The sequence below is a fragment of the Callithrix jacchus genome, chromosome 22 (assembly GCF_049354715.1).
Source record: "Callithrix jacchus isolate 240 chromosome 22, calJac240_pri, whole genome shotgun sequence".
In the NCBI taxonomy this organism is placed as follows: domain Eukaryota; kingdom Metazoa; phylum Chordata; class Mammalia; order Primates; family Cebidae; genus Callithrix; species Callithrix jacchus.
Genome location: NC_133523.1, coordinates 27,350,375 through 27,369,306, shown reverse-complemented (window position 1 = coordinate 27,369,306; position 18,932 = coordinate 27,350,375). Strand labels below are relative to the sequence as shown.

The 18,932-nt window shown below is 50.5% G+C and overlaps 1 protein-coding gene and 1 long non-coding RNA gene across 29 annotated transcripts in view; one reads left to right on the top strand and one right to left on the bottom strand.

The window, feature by feature from the left end:
• ZNF536 (zinc finger protein 536) overlaps positions 1–4,386 on the bottom strand; it is a 492,436-nt gene extending 488,050 nt beyond the window's left edge. For 9 of the 27 annotated variants that reach the window (XM_035285041.3, XM_078359572.1, XM_008987669.5 and 6 more), the window contains exon 1: positions 3,057–3,241. The gene's annotated coding sequence lies outside the window, so the exon portion shown is untranslated. Of the gene's footprint in view, positions 1–62; positions 868–2,341; positions 2,768–3,056; positions 3,242–3,814 lie in introns of those variants that run through there. The other 18 variants (XM_054249961.2, XM_078359566.1, XM_054249967.2 and 15 more) reach the window with 5 other exon arrangements.
• The window catches only part of LOC108589580 (uncharacterized), a 33,268-nt gene continuing 14,554 nt past the window's right edge, over positions 219–18,932 (top strand). For both annotated transcript variants that reach the window (XR_001908817.4, XR_008478633.2), the window contains exons 1-2: positions 219–319; positions 7,815–8,030. This is a non-coding gene — a long non-coding RNA (uncharacterized LOC108589580). The remainder of the gene's footprint in view (positions 320–7,814; positions 8,031–18,932) is intronic.

Here is an 18,932-nt window from a genome sequence, read left to right as displayed (position 1 = left end):
ACCTCGCTCCCGGCTTTGCGCGCTCACCCCGGGGCGCGCCGAGGCCACCGCAGGGCACTTACTTGGCACTTGCTTTTGAGTGTGCAGACCGTCGTGATTTTCACTTGGGTTTTCAAACAAGTTTCAGGGAGAAAGAAGGTGGTTAAAAAAAAAAAAAAATCCAATTATGCAAATGGACTCCGGACTGGGAGGCGCGCGTTGGATCTGACGCCGCTACTGTACGAGTTCTCAGGGCAGCCACCGGCCGGGCAGATTTATGGGGGCGCGTCACGGCTACGCCAGGTCCCGCCGCCGGAGCACCTCGAAGTTAATTAAAGCGGTAATGTCCACTTCCCCGACGACCCTCCGTGCGTGGGTTTACTATTTCACGATCAAACCCGACCCCGGCGGGGGTGGGGGCCCTGTCCCCACGCCTCTCCTTCCCTCTTCTGGCCGTCCCCCTCTTTTTCCTCTCTCCGTCTCTCCCCTCTTTTTCCTCTCTTTCGTCTCTTTAAGTCGCCTGCCTTCCACTCAGTGAACAATGAACAAAGATGTGAGTGATGGGAAAAGATCGCCCCCCTTCCCAACCCCAGCAGTGAGCAAAGCCGGTCTTAAAGTAAAAATCCAGTTGCTAATATCAAACTGGGAAAGAAAACAGCGCGTTCCCAGTATCACCACCCCCTCCACACACACACACACACACACGGACGCACGCGCACACACACACACACGCACACCCCAAGTTCACCTAAGCCCTGGCTGGAGCCTGGGGCGCCAAGGTCAGGGCGCGTGGGGGCTGCTCAACTCGCCGGGGACACCAGGGTTGGGGGACTGCGCGCACTCGGGCCAGGCCTGCTTCCCGCGCCCTTCCCCGCCGGTTCCCCCGCCGGCCCCCTCCCCGCCCTACACCGGCCAGCCGGGCCCGGCGGCCCGCTCCTGAAGCCGGGCGGCCTGATGCGCTCAGCAAACGCGGCCCCTGTCGGATTTCTGCTAAATTGCACGGCGGCGGCGGCGGCATCGGCTGCCTGGAGAAGGCGCAGGAGGAACCGGAGGCCGGCACCGCGCGCTCGCTCACCCCGCCCCGCCCGCTCGCCCAGGCCCCGCCGGCCGCCGGCTCCCACCCGCGCACACACCCCGTGCCCCAGGACGCACCCGGTGCCCGAGCCCGGCAGGCCAGGACACCGCACAGCTGCCGTATTTTCTGCTAAAGTGAAAACGAAGACAGCTGACAAATCACGTCTCCGGCGAGGCACCCGTTAGACATAACAATATCCGGCAAACAAAACCCGGCCGCCGCTGCCACCCGTGCGCAGGGTTGGGACCCCGCCCCGCTCTTTCTCGGCCCTCAGCCCCTGGTCACTGCCCCCTAGACCCCAAAGCTCCCGCCCCCCAATATTCCAATCCGCCACCTAACTCGGGGACGGTGGATCTGTTCTCCAACAGGCAGACAGTAGGAACCACTCACAATACAGAAGTGAAAAGGAAGGGGGGGGGGATTAACTTTCCACCTGTCCCCAAAGAAAGCCCTGCCGGAGTTTCCTCCGCACAGTGAAGGGTGACCAACACAGGTCTCTTTCTGCCCCAGCCCGTTTTCTTTCTTTTTCCCTAACTTCCCTGCGTTTCCACCTTCCTTCACTTCGCATACATCCGTCTATATGGAGATATCTATATTTTAAATTATTTGCAAAACTGCAACAGATGGGCGCGTCGAGATCTGGACACTTTCCTACTCATCAAAGGAAAGTCCCCCCCCCCCTTTTTTGCCTAAAATACATCCAGAGTCCCGCCTACGACTGTTTTCCTCAATTCATCTTCGAAAAATAATGTCTTGAAGCAAACAGAAAGGTTTATCAGCAAAGATCATTCCTACCCCAGTCATCCATCTGCGCTGGGGGGGGGGCGGAAGGCGTCCCCCCAGATTGCACTCTTCCCAGACGCCCCCCAAGCCCTTCCTCTCCTCTGCCTTCCAGAGCCCCCCACGCCCGCACTTCCTCGCTCTGATTGGCCTCATTCTCCAGCCTGGGACTGGCCGGCTCGGTTCCCTTCATAACCTGTTACTTATTTATTTATTTATTTTCCCCTTTGGCCCCTAGCTGGGCCCTGGCTGGGGCAGGTGCTGCGGACGGCGCCTGAGCTTGCAAGCGCCACGGCCTTTCCTGAGGTCGTGGGTTTGGACCCTGGCACCTCAGCCCTGAAACCGACTCACCGGCCTCGGCCTCGCCAGGCTCCCGGGGCACAGGAGGCCGATGCAATCACAAAATGGCAGGTCACAGCGGCTCTAGGCGCCCGCAAGTTTGACACATTGTAAGCATCAGCTAACTTTGATTAAAAAAAAAAAAAAAAAAAAAAGCTTGCAAATTACCCTCTCTCCACAGGCGGAGGGCCGGACCCCCGCAGCGAGCGGGGACGGGAGAATGAGCGCAGGGTGAGCCCCAGTCCCAGGCAGAGGAGAAAATGGGGAAAGTCACTTGAGCAGAAGTTTCCGCGGCCCCAGCCTCCTCCTCCTCCCCTTCCTACTCCCCCTACCCCCCAGGCCCTCTTGAAAGTTTCCGGGGGCCGGAGAGCAGCTTGCGGGCCGCGCGCGGATTGGGGGCGCCGGCCGGGGCCCCGGAGCTGTGTGCAGGGTCCTAATCGCGTGCCGGGCGCCAGGCCCCAGGCCTCCTTTTCAAAGTAACGGTCCCGGGACCGCGGGCGGGGAAGCGGCGGCCCAGCCGCGGGTCCCGCTCGCCGCCGAAGTTCTCAAGCGCCTTACGATGCCCGGCCGCCACCGCTGGCTCGGTTTTCCTCCTCTTTCCCCCCCTCCCCCCCGCCGCTGACAGCTTCTCTCGCCAACGTCACAGCCACGGATATTTAATTAGACCGTATTTTTTAATCGCGATGGGGCGAGAAGGAACCGGGCGGCAGGCCTTGCCGAGATGGGAGGGGGAGGGGACTGGGGGGTCGCGCCAAGAGTCCAAACTCACTTTGCCACCTCCCGGACGCCGGAGCTGCCCCCCCACCCGCCGCCGCCCCCCCGCGCCGCGCCCCCAGCACCGCGCCGCGCCCCGCGATTCCCCCCCTACCTTTGTTTTCCTTACCTTAAACATTGAAACGCGGGCGTCGGGAGCAAACTCGGGCACGTAAACGGCGCGTTGTAAAAGATTGTGTTCAATGAATAATGAAACATGCCCACACGATTGACTTGATCATTTTCCGGGGCTGAGGGGGGACGGGCGCCCTGCTCGCGCGCCTAGCTCGCCCACTCGGCAGAGCCCTGCGAACTGTTCCCAGCCCAGCCGGGGCAGGGCGGGCTCGATTTTCATCAGCCTCTTTTCAGAATCGCCCCGTTCATTGATACTCATCACCCAGCCCCAGCAGACATCCCCATCCCCGGCTCGGCCTCCCCCTATCTGGTAGGTGAAATGCATTGTACCATTAAAAACGCTCTCCATTGTCGCCCTGGCATAATTCACAGCAACTAGATAGGTCTTGCGGCATTTAGCTTTGATGAGCCAGAGACTGAACCCTTGATATAATAATCTACAAAGAATGGTGTGTGATCGTCCATTTTTTCTCTCTGTCTAGCAACTAAGAAACCATTTAACACAGCGCAGCTTGGTTCTGACCTTGAGCTCATGTAAACACACTTATTAAAATCTATCTATTCTCCAAGAGCTACATTCTGATTGTCAGACTCGTTACTGAGACATATATCAGCCCCTTCCTTGTCACTACTTTGCATTCCTGCCTTTGACTAAAGAATTTTTTATCCAGCCGAGAGGGAGAGAGAGACTGCCACCGAGGGAGAGGAGAGAGAGAGACGGAGAAGGGGCGAGGAAGAAAGCGTAATTCTTACCTGCTCCCGAAACTATTTAAAGTCTGTTTCTTTTCTGGGAGGGGAAGAAAAAAAAAAAAAAAAAAAAAAAACTCCCGGGTGAATCTCGGTGGACAGCGGGACGAGAAGAATCAGTCACAGCCCGGGCGTTTAAGGGAGTCATCAGCGATCAAATGACGTTGATCCGCGCTGTAACCTTGTGGCGTATTTAATGTAAATAAGGCAGTTATGTTGCCAATCTCTGCGATGCAAACGCCGAGAGGTCCTCAGCCTCGCCTCCCGCGCCTGCCATTAGAGGCGACTTTATTTACAGACACTATTTAGGAGATCATGATAATTCTAAAACAATACTAGTGCCAAATGATTATGAAAATATGATTTTAATTAATCACGTAGTAAGCAAGGAAATTAGCATACGGTAATTAAACTTCGAGAAAAAACGTCACGCAGGTTCTCTGCCTTATGGGTCTAGAGTAATCATCACTCGATGGGCTCCAGGACTTAATTATCAAACAAAATAACTTTTTAAGGCAACTTTGCAAGGCGGTTCCTCCGGGCAAACGTTTTGGTAAATGGTACAAGCAGAGGTAACCAGGTGGGGGTTGTGAGTGGGCCGTGAGTTTGGGTTTCTGGGAAGCCAGGAGGGGGGAAGCAGGGGGAAAAAGCTGGATAATGCAATTATGGATTCTCTGTCCTAGAGTTGACAAAAGCTTGTGCCTCAAAAAGCCTCTTTGTTATGGGATTATATAATGATCCTGGTGTCATTATGGGAAAAAAAGATTCAGTAATAATAATAATAAAAGAAGTATCCAGATACACCAATGAGGGGCTTGTTTTAAAGAAAAGCCTTGCATGTGACACTGGCATGTTAATAGCAAAGAGACAGGATCCAAAAGAGTTGACAAAAAAAAAAAAAAAGGACACAGGGAGGGAGAGAGAGAGAGAGAGAACCTGTGTTGCGCCTGATTAAGAAGTGATGGAGACATTGATTATTCAAAACGCCAAGCCACAGGGGCACTTAAAACATTGATTCAGGTAAGACCTACTCCAGCCTGCCCGAACTGAGCTCCCCCAAGATGACTGGCGAGTTTTAAACCAGGGCACCACAAGACATCAAAAGCAAGATGCAAAAAGGCATGCCACAGCCACCCCATCACGACCCCTCTCCAGCTGAAGGAGTCTTTCGGTGACAAGCAATCAGCCCAAGAGTTGGGGGAGGTACAGAAAAGCAGAAAAGTTTGCGCGGGGAGGAGCGCTGGATTAGCGTGCGGGCGTTGGGGACGGACGCGACGCAGCTGCCTCGGGCGCTGGGCCTGGGCCCTCGCCGCTGGTGGTCCGCTCCCCAGGCGCGCCATCGGTGGGCACCTGGCCCTGCCGCTGCTAGCATCCTCGGACCCTGCCTTGAGAACCCAGCACTCCTTGCTGCCTCTTTCTCTCTCTTCCACTCTCTGCCTCTCTTTTCTTCCCTTCTGTCTCTCTCTTTCCAGGAGTGCACTGGAGGAGTGAGGAAAGAATCAGTTTTCCCCAACTAGCTAGTTCCAGGAGATTAAGTCCGCTCAAATCTCTGCAGTGGTGTTTTTAAAAAATCCTCTGCCTACCCAAAAAGTTTAGGAATTCAGCCTACATTTTCCAATCTGATGTGTCTGAAATTCTCTTTGAACAAATACCAAAATACAAGGGTTTTTTTTTTCCCCCTTCTATAGAAATTAGCATCGCAATCACAAGAATGATATCACTATCTCTATGGGAATGATAGCCGAAGCGGTGGGGTGTTCTTTATTCCAATTCTTCGTGGATCAACTGATTATACTCTGTCGTCTTTTGAACCTGTTATTGTAAGTCAAGTGATTCTTCATAGGTGACAGCGCAGACAAAGAGGCGAGCAGGGCTGAGCAGGTCGAAAGGAAGTGGCCATATGGACTTGGAGAAAAGGCACTTTCTCCCCTACAGAATGGGGGTCGCCTTTTAACCATCGAGCCGCTGGCCTCTCCTGGGCCTTGGGAGGCACAAGGCCGGGCGCACGTACTGGCGTAGTCCTGGGCTCCCGGGCTCTCCCTGGCCGGTCTGGGCCGGGCCGGGCCGGTGGCTTCCAGGCCCGGGGAGCCAGTTCCAGGCCTGGAGGCCCAAGGCTTCTGCGGCCTCGGAGCCCGTGCGTCTCGGGAGGGCCGCGCTCCCGGCGGCCCGGGATGTCTTGGCTGGGGTTCACTGCCGCGCGGGGGCTGCCGCGGCTTTGCGTGGCCGGGCGGGCGGGGACGCACCGGGCAGAGACCGCGCGCCCACGGGAGGCACAGCCCTGCTTGAGCCCCGCAGACGGCCGGGCATTGGGCTCTCCGGCTCCCCCTGTCGGCGCCAACGCGCTCTTCATACCTCCAGGACCTGCGCAAACTGAGTGGGGGTGGGGGGAGACCTCTCTGCGCGGCGCTTGTTGGGAGTGGGAGTCGGGATGGGAGGTGGAGGGGTGCCAGACAATGGACAGAGGCCTGTTGTCCTCTGGAGACCGAAACTTGACGCTCACCTGCGTCCCACTAACGCAGAAAAGTTCCTCATTGGCTCCCCACCCGCCAGACCCACCCCACCAGGGGTGTTTTGTGACCGCTTTTATAATTTGTGGCTCTCCTATGCTTTTTTCCGTGTCCAGGATTTCTCGGCGTCCCAATCTTCCTCTCTTGGCTCTGGCCTCTCGCTACTCTTCCTTTTCAAACTCTGGAGTATTTCTCACTGCCCCTGCCTCACCTGGCCAGGGCTGGAGCCCCTTAAGATGGTGAACTGGAATCATCAGGCTGGAAAATGAAAGAATGAATTAATATTATTGTCAAATAAAATTCATAAAATATATGCCAATCATATCAAAGTACACTAAGAAACAGTACAGCACAAAAGTGCTTATATTTGTGTACTTTCGAGTGCATATATTTTGAGTCTGCCATATTTGTGATCTTTTATTTTTCGACTTTGTTAGACATGATTAGAGGTACTCCTTACAGTTTTCACTTTGCAAACATGTATGCTTTGATTTAACCCATTACTACTATGACCACCCTCACTGATTGATCAAAAATTGGGGTAAATAATGATCTTGTTTCATTAGTGGCTCTTAAATGTATGTATAGCTCATAACTTATTTCAGTGTCTAGACACGTAGAAGTGTGGCGTTTTATGTCCAGAGGCGAGCTATAGGATGTTAACTGCTGCTTGTGTCTATCAACCTACGGTAAAACTGATTTCATTACACATCATTTGTTTAAAGTTAATTTCCAAGAATCCGTCAACAATATTAAGAGAGCACTTGCTGTATAGATAGATTTAAAAGCACCAGGGAAATTACTCGAGAGGGCTTCATAGGCTCTGAGGTAAAAGGGTGGCCCAGGATACTTGTGAATCCAGAGTACCCTAGAGGGCTGCATTGCCTCCCGGGTGAAAGGGTGGACCAGGAATCCACCCTTATGGATTCAAGGGTGAATCAAGAGGCCAAGTTCCCTCTCCTCTGGAACCTCAGTTTTTCCTACTATAAACACATAACCTCCTACCAGCTGTAATACCCCTTTGGTCATTCCCAGTCAGTGGTTTTAGCAAAATGATACCCCTACTTCCCATGTGATGACTCCGTTCTTCAAGCAGAAGAAAGACATTGCGTCCGCAAAGGGCCCATGTGTTAGGTGGGGAGTTGGTCTGCGTGTGTGCAGGGTCCCGCCTACTCCCCTGCTTTTCTATCTCAGGGGAGTAGGCGGCCGTCCTTTACTGGGAGGAGTGCTGCTGCCCCGCAAGCTCAAGAAAAGGTTGTATACCTCTTCCGGATTTTCAAACAGAGAGAAAAATCAGCATAGTGACACGACAGAACAGGTCCAGTCCTCCAGCAACAGCCTCCCTTTGCTTCCCGCCCCATCTTTGCTCCCGCCCCAGATCCCAGCCAATCAGTGCATCACATCTCTCTGGACACTGTGATTGGTTCAGGAATAGGCACGTGGCCTAAGCCGGCGCAATCAGAGTGAATCTTGGCCTTTTTCTCTTTCTTTTCCTCTAGGGGCTAGTGGCGAGGTTAAACTGCTGGAAAGCGGTCGCTTCCATCCCAGCACCAAAAGAACAGAGCCCAGAGCTTGCAGGGGCCACCAAGAGGAGCCAGAAAAGTGTGCCAACACAGTCTGCAGGATGGAGATGGAGAAATCGTGCTGCTTGTCTTGTATGAGCCCTGAATCCAGCCACATCTGAAGCCAGCTCCACCCTGGCGCCTTTCTGTTTTGTAAGTAAACTCCCTTTAACTTAATTCAGTTTGCTTTGGGTTTCCTGCCATTTGCCACAGAATGAGATCTGATAATAGTTAACACCTGACAAGAACAAAGAACACCTGGGCCAGGGACCAGCGCGCTCAAAAACAAGGCTGGAACAAGGGGCAGGAAAGCAAAGCGTGGTCCCTGGTACTCTTTCCAGTGAATGAGCAAAGAACTTACCAGAATTCTCTTAAAGCTACAGGTGCACCTTGCTTTGCGTAATAGCTCTGTGCCAGAAGAGATGCTTGTAAACTAAATTTTCATAAATTGAACCTGATTGCACTGGAAGAGCTGGTTATTTCAAGTCATCTCAACAGACAACCTCTTTTGTAAAATGAAAATGGGCGTATTCTGAAATAACAAATTAATAGTAATTTATTTATAATTCTAATTTTCCTACTTCAGGCTTTGTTGTAAAGCAGGGCCAACGTGGATGTCTTCTTGGTGTCTTTTTATGAGTTAGTCAAAGGCCAAAAAGATGTGCTGAGTGGCCAGGCGTGGTGGCTCATGCCTGTAATCCCAGCACTTTGGGAAGCCGAGACGGGTGGCTCATGAGGTCAGGAGTTTGCGACCAGCCTGAACAACATGGTGAAACCTGTCTTTACTAAAAATACAAAAATTAGCTGAACATGGTGGTGCACACCTGTAATCCCAGCTACTCAAGAGGCTGAAACAGTAGAATTGCTTAAACCTGGGAGGTGGAGGTTGCAATGAACCGAGATCGTGCCACTGTGCTACAGCCTGGGCGACAGAGTGACACTCCATCTTAAAAAACAAACAAGAAAAAAAAAATGTGCTGAGCTCCATTGAGTATCATCACAACCTTACATGCCCACTCCCTTGCAAGGCTGAGGAATGGAAATGTCCTGAGTAGATCCTGGGCCATCAACTCCCGGCCCTGCAGTTGTCTGCAACAGCTATCATCAATTTTGAATTCGGTGTGGGGGAAATGCTATGAAGTTAGTGGACTTCCTGACCAGAATGTGGCCTGTGCCTTGTTTTCCTGAAGAGCAGAACTCAATTACAGGCCATAGTAAATTCTCAATTTGGGGGCTATTGAGACTACAAACTGAAACAAAATACCAAGTTATGAGATGAAATTGATGGTGGGGATTCCAGAGCCTGTGTTCTTAAGATGTTGATTTCTCTGGCACTCCCTTCCCATGCTGTAAATGTGTCCATCCTGCCGCACATGGCTGTGACCTGGCCCCTTGCTTTTCCAAAGTCCCCATTTTCAGCCCTGGTTTTACCTGGGGAAGAAGTGCAAATTTGGCTTGCCACTACAAATGAAAGGGAGCAAATATTTACAAAATATAGTGTTTCGGAAAAGGCTACAGCTAACCTTTGGCTCACATGTGATGTGGTCTGTATGAATTGAGCAGAATCACCAGTAACAATCCCCAGGGCTCGCCCGAGTACTTACAGAGTTGTATCGCCTTCCAGGAAGCATTTCTGTACCAGGTAGCAACTGGAAAACACATGAGAATGAAAAAGTAAGGCAGAAAGCAAGTCCCTGATCCTGGCCAGTGCCCGAGAGCCCTGGGTAACAGCCCACTTCCATGGAGAGCTGGCCTTGGGCCTGTACAGGGCACAGACTGGAGCTCAGGATGGGTGCTGGGCCAGGGGCCTGGGAAGGACCATCACTATACAGGCTTTGTTTTAAATCCACCAAAGGGCTTAGTTGAGTCTTGTGGATTTGGAGGAAAGAGAAAGAGAAGACTCAGAGCAAAGAGACGTGTACTAAAGGTCAAATCCATGTTGTTGGTGCTAGGCTCCAAGAAGGTAAAATGCAGTTAGATGGTGCATTATAGGGGAAATGGGATGGGTGGCTCCAAGGGCTAAGCTTGTGTCCCTGGAGAGTCTCTCGCAGGCTGAATCTGCACTTGCGCCCAAGGTTCTTGAGTGTTCCAGATCCCATGGGCACTACAGAATCCCCTAGGGGGTCCTGGCAACCTGTGCTTGGGATGGTCAGCTAGCAGAATGAAGACTTGGGGTCTGGTCCCTAAGAGTATAGGAGGGTAAGTATGAAACTGCACTCTTGACCAAGGACATATGTTTTCATTTGGGTGTGTGTTTGAGAAGTGATTGGATCCATGCCAGCTTATCCAGTCCTGATCTGTGGGTCCTGATCTGTGGACCTACCTTATCTGCAGCTGCTCTTTCAGGGATGCCATCTAAGACTTTGCTTATGAAGCTTCCGCTCTACCCAAGGCTGGAAACTTCTCACAGGGCAGACCCCAAGCATGGTTCATCATCAGACCCAAGATCTAGCGCAGTCCCGGGCACCATACAGATCAGTAGGAAATGTTGATGGAACTGATCAAGAAACTAATTACAAAGTAGGAGGATCGCTTGAGGCCAGAAGTTTGAGACCAGCCTGGGCATCATAGCGAGACCCTGTCTCTATAAAAAGTAAAAATACTAATAATTAGTTGGGTCTGGTGGCACTCGCCCATAGTCCCAGCTACTCAGGAGGCTGAGGTAGGAGGATGGTTTGAGCCCAGGAGTTTGAGGCTGCAGTGAGCTGTCATTGCACCACTGCCCTACAGCTTGGATTGCACAGTAAAAGACTTGTCTCTAAAAAAAGAAAAAAGAAAGAAATTAATCATATCTAACACATAATTCATACTATACCCAGGCACTGATTTTTGGTTTTTGTGGGATTTTTTTTTTTTTTCTTTTTTTGAGACAGAGTCTCACTCCAGCCACTCCGAGGCTGGAGTGCAGTGGTACAATCTCAGTTCACTGCAGCCTGCTGGGCACTGTTTTAAGCATTTTACCTGTATTGACCACTTGAGTGAATGAATGAATGAATGCATTCACACATACATCTTTGAACAGCATTGCTTAAAATGTGTTGCCACCACTAGAAATTAGTTGCAACCTTATAAAATTAATGGTTATTTTCTCTGATGTAAAGTAATCTTGATGCACGTTGAAGAATAATTAGAAAACACAGAAACGTAAAGATTGTTTATATCTTTCTTAATCTCCCCCTATAGCTTTTCGTGTCTTTCCTTCCAAGCATGTTTCTGTGCATATCAATTTTTTTTGCAAACTTTGAATCATTCTGTATAAATAATTTTGTGTCCCTCTTTTGTTCTCTAGCCTTGTAGCATAAGGTATTTCCCCATGTCATTAAATATTCTTTGAAAACATGATTTTATGCCTACATAATGTTCCATCAGTTGGATGCAGCATAATTTATTTAAACAACCTCTTGTTTTGGAGCATCTAAATTGTTTCTATTTTGTTGTTGTTCTCTTAAAAGTATTGGAGAGAGCATTTTTGTGGTTATAGCTTTGTTTGCATCTCTGCTGGTCTTCGAATCCATTGACAGAGGTGAAGCTGGATCAGTGGGTATGAAGATTTGGGGGCTCCTCCTAGACATTGCCAACTTTCTTTCCAAAAAGGCTGCCCCCAACTTGTTCTTCCTGACTTGTGTCTCTTTCGGTATCTCCTCCTGCCTTTTGCTCATTTATGCACAGGAGGCTTTAGGGCTTACCTTACAGACTCATAAAAGGATAATAACCCTTAGGCAGTCACTATTGCTCCAAGCAAGTTGGCCGTCTAATTCTGATGGCGGCACCATTTTCAGCAGGTTCCTGTTGTCCCTGCCTTACCCTTCAGCTCTAGGGAACCCCAGGGATGTCTCTCAGTGCCCAGTGAACCTTGCTGGCTTCAAATTAAACAATGTATCTCTTTGCTGTAGCTCCACATGGGCTGTGTATCCAGAGGAAGTATGTGTCCAGCCAGTATCTTCTGATATGGTCATCCTAGAGGTCCACCTCCCCTGCCTGCTGCCCACTCAGAAGCTCTGCTCCTAGATCTCTCCCTCCCCCTTGCCCCTTGCTAACTCCTCGAGTTACTTTTGCCAATGGTGGTGATTTTTCTATTGCTCTAAAAGAGAAGAGGAGAATACCATAAAGCAGAAGAGCACAGGTTCTGAGGCCAGGCTGGGTTCAAATCCCAGCTCCAACATTTTAGAGCTGTGTGACCTTAGGCAAGTTACTTAACCTCTCTGTGCCTTAACCTCCACATCGGAAAAATGGGCATGTTTAGAGAACTCAGTGGATTCGCACTTAGCACAGCACCTGGTACACAGTAGGCCTTTACTATTCCTATCCATGATGTGTACATGTTTTATATGGATTTTTTTTTTTAATTAGAATGACAGTCGTTTTTATAACATCCGGTGCTATCTAGCTTCACACTTCAGGGCTGTACAGACATTTGTGTGGTCTGTTTCCAGCATACCTGGCAAGCCCTGGGGGCTCCGCTCCACACTTGGCTGACGGGAATGTCCATCAGCCTCTTCCCTGGGCCCCTAGTGAGCAGTTCTTTCTGCCTATGACATTCACTCAATGTAAATACAAAAGCCCATCACAGCATCCAGAGCACTTCCTCTTAGTAAATCGTTTAGAATGTCAGATCTGGGTGTGCAGGTTCTGAATGGCCTCACTGCAAACTCTGAGCTCAGTGGCTTACCCGTCACCTAGCGTTGTCACCAACGGCTTTGGCATTCGCCATCGGCGGCCTGAGTCGGGAACTCACAGCACGGGGGATGCGCTTTCCCTGTCGCAGTAGGCATTTGCAGGTCACGCACTTTCAAAAAGGGAACTTGATTTGGGGACTGCATCGCATCTGGGCTCCCTCTTGCCTCTTTGCCTGTCTTCTCTAATCTCTGTGGAATGCCTGTTGGGCCACGGACAGATATTTTATGAATTACTTATTCATCTTTTCACAAGTACAGCAGGGAAGTCGGCCTTCCTGATCCTGACTGGTCTAAACACAGTTGCTAATGTAAGAAAAAGTCCGGTTTTCCAGCAGCACCAATCTGTTCAATTACTAGAGGAGTTAGAAGTTAACCCAACTTTAGGAGGCCAAGGCAGGCAGATCACTTGAGGTCAGGAGTTTGAGACCAGCCAGGCCAACATAGTGAAACTCCATCTCTACTAAAAATATAAAAACTAGCAAGGCATGGTGGCACATGCTTGTGATCCCAGCGACTTGGGAGGCTGAGGCAGGAGAATCGCTTGAACCAGGAGGCAGAGATTGCAGTGAGCTGAGGCTGTGCCACAGCACTCCAGCCTGGCAATAGAGCGAGACTCTGTCTTAAAAAAAAAAACAAATGTTAACCCCCCCAAATTAGATCGTGGCTACATCACCTCTGAATGTATCCCCACAACATTGCCTTTAGAAGCAACCACCGGCTCCATGATGCCAGACTGTGAATGATCCAGCATGAAATCCACCCCCAGTCACCCCAGGAAGCCAGATACAATGTTTTCTTCTTGTTACTTCGTTTTTGTTTTTGTTATTGTTTTGAGACTGCGTCTTTCTCTATCACCCAGGCTGGAGGGCAGCAGTGCAGTCTCAGCTCACTGCAACCTCCACCTCCCTGGTTCAAGTGATTCTCCTGCCTCAGCCTCCCAAGTACTGGCGATTACAGGCACATGCTGCCACCATGCCCAACTAATTTTTGTAGTTTTAGTAGAGACAGGGTTTCACCATGTTTGCCAGGCTGATCTCGAACTCAAGTGATCTGCCTGCCTCAGCCTTCCAAAGTGCTGGGATTACAACCGTGAGCCACTATGCCCAGCCCAGATAGAATGTTTTGAGCTAAGGGCTTGTACAACACCTTGAGATGTTTCTGTTCTAACCTACCCAGACTTTACAGTGAATGCATAAGAAAGTAAGGGTTTTCTCATGATGGAAGATACATCTCTGCCACTTGGAAGTGCCAGGCCCAGTGAGAAGCATCTAACATAGGGGACAGGAGGAACACATTTTCCACTGGGCCCCAAAAGGAAGTGTCGCCTCAACAGCACATGGCATCTACAGAATTGCCCTTCTGGGTAAACCCAGGATAGGATTCAACATTTGCCAGATGAATTCTGTCACTGGCTCTCCCACCCCATCTGAGAATGTGTCCTGTTATATTACAAAATGCAACATGTCAGAACTGACATGCTGGAAGCCGATTCCCAGAGAAAAACATTTAAAAGATTACCTTTAAGGATCCATCTTGCACCTGGGAGATAGGAAATAAGTCACAATCCAGGAGTTTAAAGATGAAATGAACAACTCGAGTCCTTGACCTTGTGAGTGTGGTCACCGGCCAAGAAGAGAGGGCTTTCCTGCGGGAGAAAGGGGGAGGGCAGGCTCCCTGCATGCGGAGGATTTGAATGAGGACTATCATCTAAGACCTAGATGTTGTGAAAGGGGTGAAATTTACAGCAGTTGGGGAAAGCGAAGGCTGCACACCAGTGTGGTGCACGTCCACCTGTGGGCTGGGCCCCACGTAGACAAGAAACACTCCATGAGTCCTTGTGCTGAAGTCTGCTGTGCACGGCCACAGCCTGGCCATTAGCGTTAAAGCAGGAGCTCTCCAGGGGCAGAGACAGGACTCTTCCTCTCTGTGTCTGAGCAGGGAGCACAGAGCTGCCACCTCAGAGGCACTCAGTGCATGGCTCGTGAGTGAGTGAATGAGTGAGTGAGTGTGAATGAATGCATATCTCCACATCCCACAAAATACCAGTGTCCAGTGAAAGATGAGGGTTTTTAGAATTTGGGAAGCCCTACATTCATCAAAATCATTTGGTTAATTTGACCTAGCAGACAGGGAAAGCCTAAAAAAGCAGGGTACAAAGCTTTATTGACAAGATGATGCCTGTTTTATGCATGCACCTATAAATATGCTCTTTCTGAAGGTGTGCATGTGACCCACACTATGCCCTGTGAATTAAGCAGAGGACAATCACTATTCACATGTGGGTGAGTTCCCTTGCGGCCTCTTTTCTCTGACTGTATCATGCATTCTTATTTTTTATGTGTGTTTATATAGCAAATAACATAGGGGACAGGAGGAACACATTTTTGCATAATATATATTTATGCAAATATATATATATAATATGTAAATACTATATATTTTTTGCATTATATATATATATATATATATAATGCAAAAAACCAAAAAGTATGGGAGGAAATTCACCCTTATATTAATGGTGTTTCTGGATGGTGGGATTAATCATGATTCAACTTCTAAATGTCAGTGTCTTCTCAATTTCATGCAATGGGCATGTTAACAAACTTTGTTGCTGCTGTTGTTTTTAGAGACAGAGTCTTGCTCTGTTTCCCAGGCTGGAGTATGGTGGCACCGTCATAAGCTCACTGAAGCCTCAAACCCCTGGGCTCAAGTGATCCTCCCACTTCAGCCTTCCAAGTAACTGAGGTTACAGGCATGAGCCACTACACCTTGGAACCAATATTTTAGATCAACAAAACACCTATATTTATGGTTTGGGGAAGGTAGGACAGAGAGAGGTTCATGGGAGAGAGGAAAACACCTGCCCCTGGTGTGCTTTGGCCAGAGTTGTCAGGAACCCCTCACCTGCTGACCCCTGGAAGTGGGTAGGCTGGCTCAGGCCACTCTGGGTTCTGCCCAGCCTCCAATCCCGAGCATAGCCCAGCACCTGAGCACCTGATAAGGCCCTACAGGCCCATAGGACTTCCTCCCTGATATGGTTTAGATTTGTGTCCCTGCTCAAATCTCATGTTGAATTCGAGGAGGGGCCTGGTGAGAGCTGATTGGAGCATGGGAGCAGATTTCCTCCTTGATGGTCTCGTGGTAGTGAGTGAGTTCTCACGAGATCTGATGGTATAAAAGTGTGGCATTTCCCTCTTCCCTTGCTCTCTCTCCTGCCGCCATGAGAAGAAGGTCTTTGTTTCCCCTTCACCTTCCACCACAACTGTAAGTTTCCTGAGGCTTCGCAGTCATGCTTCCTGTTAAGCCTGTGGAACTGTGAGTCAATTAAACCTCTTTTCTTCATATATTACCCAGTCTCAGGTAGCTCTTTATACCAGTGTGAGAACAAACTAATACATTCCTTCTGCAGAAAGAAAGAAGGGGGCCGGTGCAATGGCTCATGCCTGTAATCCTAGCTCTTTGGGAGGCTGAGGCAGGTGGATCATTTAAGGTCAGGAGTTTGAGACCAGCCTGGCCTACAAGATAAAACCCCATCTCTATAAAAATACAAAAATTAGCTGGGCAATGTAGCACATGCCTGTAATTCCAGCTACTCTGGAGGCTGAGGCAGGAGAAACACTTAAACTGGGAGGCCGAGGTTCCAGTGAGCCGAGATCGTGCCACTGCACTCCAGCCTGGGTCACAGAGCAAGATTCTGTCTCAAAAAAAAAATCCTTAGGCAATGAGAACCTCCACCTCAGCATCTCTCCCTGGCACAGTCCCTTAGAGTTGATCAAGGTTTCCCTCACCTGCCTTCTCCTCCCGCCACCCCCGCCCCCATACAACCACCAAGCCTGGGGATGGATTACCGCCACTTAACTGATGCAGAAACTGAGAGGGGAAGGTATGCAAGGAAGAGGCGGTCCTGGGTAGGTCCAGGAGCCTGTTTCCCAGGGTCCTGTGTACACTTCCCACTGCTCCACACTGCCCTCCTCCTGTCCAAGCTTTCCAGCTCAGCAGAGCTAAGTTGGAAAGGAAGAAGGGGTGAGGAGTGGCGAGCTTGGTCTAGAGGGCCTACAGCAGGACTTACGCACAATTTGCCTTTCTGCGGTGGAGATAAGGCATGTGCCTCAGAGGTCCTGCCAAGCCTGCAGGCTCACCCACAGCTGAGCCATCCCACCTGGCAGGGCCCCCCCCCCCCCACAGAGCCGGTGAGCCGTAGGGAAACATTTGCAGAGCCATGCTGCTCTGGGACAACCTCGCTGATGTCAGGCTCTGTGCTGATTCTTCCATGTACATCCTGATCTCCTTTCCCTCCCGCTGCGCCCCACACTGGGCCCCAGGGGGCCGAGCCATTCGAATGTCTGCAGACTCCATCCCCAAGCTCCCTTGTCCTCTGGCTTCATGATCAATGCAGCAATGGGAGGTACCAGCAAGAGGCTGGAGGGCCGGAGGGAAGAGAGTGTGGCATCCCCTACCGAACCCCCAGCAGGCCAGGGTATGGCAATGTCTGAGCTCCTTTGGCTACCCCCTCCTGTGGGCTGCACCCTCACAGGACTCCATGTTCTAGGACTCTGTCCCCTCCCTTGCCATGTATGGAGTCCCTGTGCTTACAGCTGGGGGCACAAAGAGGGAGGGAATGACCTCCGGAGTTTCTGGCCTCTGAGCCTTCCCATCCATTGTGGTCCTCTCAGCCCCACCCATACTGCTGTAAATGGCCTCTGTTTCAGACACCCTCAGTCACCCCTTATCCATGCATCTTGTTCCTCCTGGGATCTGGAGTTGTTCAGTCTCTAACTGAATCCGCACCTAAGGGTGGCTCCACGCTGTAGAATCAGTCTTCTGTGATCCCTCCCTCAGCCTCACTCTCTGAAGCAGTTGTCAAAGGGCTTTGTTTGTTGTGAAAAGGTGAAGACCATAAGAAGTGCAGTTCTTTTGAAAAGATTTGCAAGCTCTGGTGTCCCTGGGGGATTTAGAGATGGGTGTGTTCAGGGTCTCTCTGCAACTCAGATGAAGAGCAGCTACCTCTCAAGCTGTAGCCTCCCTTTTCTGAGCTGGGGCTGTAAATCAAGGAGAATCACAAGAATGTCTTTGGCAGCTAATCCTGAAGTTTCTGCGCTTAACTCAGGTCTGTCAGATGCTTCATGACGCTGACTCCATAGGTCACTTTCCTAAGCCTAGAGTTCTGGTTTCCAGTCCACAGCCAGTTAGAAATGGCAATTTAGCAAAGGAGAGATGACCACAGCGACGAGAGTGACAACTAGAGGCCTGATGGTAAGGGAAGAACTCTAAAATCTCTAGGAAATCGGCCAAAAGAAGTGAAGACGCTCCGAGAACAGAGGCCATTAGCGGAGGGCAAACGCCCCAGCACACCTCGCCAGCCCCGCGGGCTGCATTACCTCCCGCTCAGCAGCGGAGGTTCACAGCGGCAACCCTGAGCCATTACAGAAAGGTTAATGGTGTTCCACATTCTCCAAGCAAGGAGGAAGGGAAATGTGCACCGCATCTTAGAGATATTTCCATCTGAAAATGTTACATGAAAATAATTTACAGCTCTCTCTCGAATACTCAGCTGTCTGGATCCCATTCCCTGTGGGTTCCGGATGAGCAAGGTTTTGCTGTTACTGGAAGTATCCACGCTTGCAGGCTGGCAGCATTTATTGAGTGCCTGCTGAATGCCGAGCACTCTACGAGGAGGGGAAGCGGGTTTCCAGGGAGGAATCAGCCTATCCGTGTCTTCTGGGGCTTAAGGCAATGGCAAGACCCAGAGTTCCTCCTCTCTTCGTGAGTGAGACCTCATCCAGCAATACCAGCAGCCCCTGGCGCCTGCTACCCTGACGGTAATACCTGCACCAGCAGGTAAGACCCAGTCGGAGCACCTGAGCCAGGAGCCCCTCGGCAGCTGAGCGCCCCAGTGCGTGCCCCTCTCCGGAGTCTGTTTTTATTATAAATATTTCATTCTTTAGGAGTGTGGGTTTTAGCTGATATACAGCATTTGGCAGGGTTCCTCTCTAGCATTTGGTAATAATTCCATACCAAATGCTAGGGAGAAACTCTCCCAAATGGAACCGCTTCAAGCCAAGGCTCTTAAAAAAAAACTGGAGCCTGAGGAAGCCACTGCATATGAGCTGTCCCCAGCTCCCCAGGACGGGCAGAGGAAAGAAATGCACCCAGGACCGAGGACTCTGGGCTTCCCATCACATGAGGACCACTCACTTTCACTACCCCCCTCACCCCCACCCTCGACTTGCTAACCTTGTAGACAAGCAGGGCCTGGGATTGGAAGCAGATTATACCCACAGTAGGTGTTCCCTACACATGGCTGGGTTGAATTCTGGGAACGTAAAATTAACACGTGCCCATTTCATTTTTCCAAAGTGTCATTTTATGTGCTTACCCT